We start from the raw sequence: 3377 nt of genomic DNA, 5'->3' as shown, positions 1-3377 counted from the left end.
TCGATGTGCAACGGAGTTGGTAATACATTGCTCCCATACCACAGTTGGCTCTAGTACACTACCTCCTTGAAGAGATTCTCCTAGTGTTATAAGCCTTGAGAAATGCATTGCAACAGTTCCCAAATTGATAGAGATAATAGAGCTCAGGATTGTTCTTTGCCTATCAAAGTAAGTAGAAATATTCCTGACAAAGATGCAAGAGTGATGAATCTTCCCACTACTTCTGTAGCTTCAATATGCTATAATGATATGCTCTAAGAGTTCTGATGAGTTGAAGGGATGGAGGAGTGTTAGAGCATATGAAATTATTAGACAATGATAGTTTTATTGGTAATGACTATCCCATCCAAATTCTCAGTGTTGATCAAACCTTTGTAGTATAGTTTAAACTATATATCATCCTTACTAATCCACTCAACATCGAAGGGCTTCTCATATTTTCCCCTAGTGGCATCCCACTCATCCTTTGACATTGCTTAAATGTTGCGGGGAAATTCAACGTCATGGATTTTTTTATAAATTTCTTCAAACAAACGCTGCATTTCTTCCTCTGCCTGCTTGTGGTCAGTGACCTCCTATTGGAATTTATCAAACTTGAGGGCCTGCATTCTCAATAACATTGTCATCTCCCCTTTTTCATCGCCACCCATCTCAGAGAAGCCTAAATTTCCACTAGAATTGGAGTCACTCTTAGTGGTTTCATGGTGCTAGTATTGGGTTGCTCCCATGGAGGCTGTGAGGGCCTCCTACAACTATATTTTGTAGGCATAACTGAGGTCACTATTGGCTATTTGGGCTGCTAAAAATTCTCTATATTGGAGGGAAATTATATCCATGTCCAAATTGACCATCCTTTGCCAAGAAAAAATGATTGTGAGGAGATTAAATAAATTTGAAAGTGATTATGGTCAGGTGATTGAATAAATTATAAGTTCAAATCTAGAGGGAAACAAAGGGATTCTGAGTTCAAATCAAGATGAGGATCCAACCTATTATGTGAATGCTGATGTATTAAGGAAGGCCGCAAGCTTGGAAACTGTAAGGTATTATTATATGTAACTTTATTGATATTCATTGTAGTAGCGGGTATGAATATTGAATAATATAATGAAAATCTAAGCATTAATAGTTGAATAGACTATTGTGAGTGAGTGACAGTGGCGACAAGAATATTTTTATTTGTTAGTATGAATAGTGCTCCACAACTATAACCTATTATTCTCATTGTTACCAAATGTTAATAACTATCAAGACTTTGGTTAAAGGTAACAGTTTCACTTGATGGTGTAAATAGACCTGCCAACACCCATTTCTACCCTCGATTTGTGCTTGAATATTTTTTCTCAAAGAAGAGTGGATTAACTAATAATCTTGAAACATAAGTTGGAGATGCAATAAACCTTTTTTGAAGTTTTTAAATTGCTAAGATTGACAATTTATTAGAATTATTGAGAATTCTAATTGTTTCAACTGCTAAAAGCACAATTAAAGTCAAAAAATACACATACAAATATTCAAACTTCTTTGCAAAATGCAAAAGAATATATTGATTTTTTGCAAGTTAAATCTCAACTATAGCGAGAGGAGTTACAACAGAAAGAACATCCTTCTGAACTTGTTTTTGTTTAGAATAATTACCTACTTGAATTTGAAATAGGATCCTATCAACAGCCAGCAAGCCATCAAGTCAGTAAAGTTGAGGTTAATTTAGATCAAGTGTTCATTTCATAAGCATATTTGAATACAGGTTTGGAAATCCAGCCTGCACTTCCCAAGCCAATCATCATACCTTCGGAAGAGCTTGTCCATAACAAGCACAAAACCAGACTTGGATAAGATAAGCAGGTTTCCTTTCACATTCTAGATAAATCAAAGTCCATCCAGTTTCAAAATGTTGGATTTGTTCATGATAGTTCACCTTCAATTGTTTTAGATTATGCTCCTCCACATTCACAGTCAAAAGTTGTTAAATGCAAAACACTATGACCAAGTTGGCCATATGAAAGATCACTGTTTTTTTCTTCATCCATGTGAGCGTTGTCATAAAACCACTCATTCTTCAAACAAATGCTTCAAAAGCAAACCTCTTGCAAGAAAACATATTCATCTTGGATGGATCACTTCTTGGAAATGGGCTTAAAAAACCAAGAAGATATTTTAGTCATATATCAAAACTTGTTCTAGAGTATTGAACAATCTTGCAGTTGAGTTTTATCCATCATCTCACCTTGTATCTAAAAGGGGGGAAGTGATTGTTGTCTACAAGTTTCAAAACCACATCAAGCAAGCTTGAGCCACAACCTACCATACCAAATTTACAGTTGTAACCAGAGACAAAGATGCCCCTGAGCATGCCTTTACTTGATGATGCCTCTTCAGATAATTGGGGACACTTCCTCTAGCAGAAGACTTCAAATTATTGCCTGTTTTGGAAGAGATCCAGGAATTGCATTAAGAATTCCAGAGTTGGTGGTCATCCTTAAACCACTGTAAGTTGTAGACCTCCCTTTTCCAGGTGGAAGCTCTCCCTCTCCAAAGCATTAGGGACACTTCCTCTTACAAATGTTTCAACTTCTTGCCAGACTTGGAAGAGATCTGGGAATTGCACTAAGCATTCTAGTGTTAGTGGTAATCCTTAAACCACCCACTTATACCAACATTTCAGAGACCACATTCAGCCTAGTGCTGCCATGGAGTTTTGCACATTTTGTATCACAACTCTCTTCTTGGCCTCATACATACCCCTTTAGATTAAGGGGGGGAATATTTTACACCTAATCCTCTATGGGTAGGTGTGGAATATCAAAAACCACCAGATTCCAAGAGACCACTTGGAATGTGAATCCAAGGGTCACACCAATGTACTATATTTATGTATCATTGTGAACAATAGATGCAACTCAATGTTTATCATTCATATTCTGCCTTCGCCTTGTATCTGCTTAACATCTCATAATATATCCATCAATTCTAGAATACCAAGCTCTCGAAGATTGTTTGAGTTCATATGGGGCCTTCTTTAATATGGATACTGGTGCAAATACTTCATCATAGTCTTCTCCCTCTTTCTTGGATAATCATCTAACATGAATATTTCCTTGTATTTGTCAAAGCTCCCATCTGTTGCATGCTTGATCTTGTAAATCCACTTTGAGGTTACCATAGACTTTCCTTTAGGTCTTAGAACAATTTCCCAAGCATAATTTTTTATAATATATTGGTATTCCTCCATCATTGCATCCTTCCACACTTCTGAAGTAGTCTCTTCCTCAAAGTTGGAAGGTTCGAAGACAATCACGTTAGTCATTAAAGATACATAACCATAATACCTCTTATGTATCTTAGATTCTTTGAAGGTGCCTTGTGGAGCCACATGT

The 3377-nt window shown here is 36.5% G+C and overlaps 1 pseudogene; it reads right to left on the bottom strand.

Annotated features, from left to right (window-relative positions):
- Positions 1-308: 308 nt before the first annotated feature.
- LOC149201404 (uncharacterized) lies at positions 309-851 on the bottom strand (annotated as a pseudogene).
- Between the last annotated feature and the right edge of the window lie 2526 nt (positions 852-3377).

This window comes from Pinus tabuliformis, chromosome 2_1 (genome assembly GCF_031772625.1).
Source record: "Pinus tabuliformis cultivar Carrire ecotype Pingquan chromosome 2_1, CPIR1, whole genome shotgun sequence".
Taxonomy (NCBI): domain Eukaryota; kingdom Viridiplantae; phylum Streptophyta; class Pinopsida; order Pinales; family Pinaceae; genus Pinus; species Pinus tabuliformis.
This window is presented reverse-complemented; position numbering and strand designations above follow the sequence as displayed.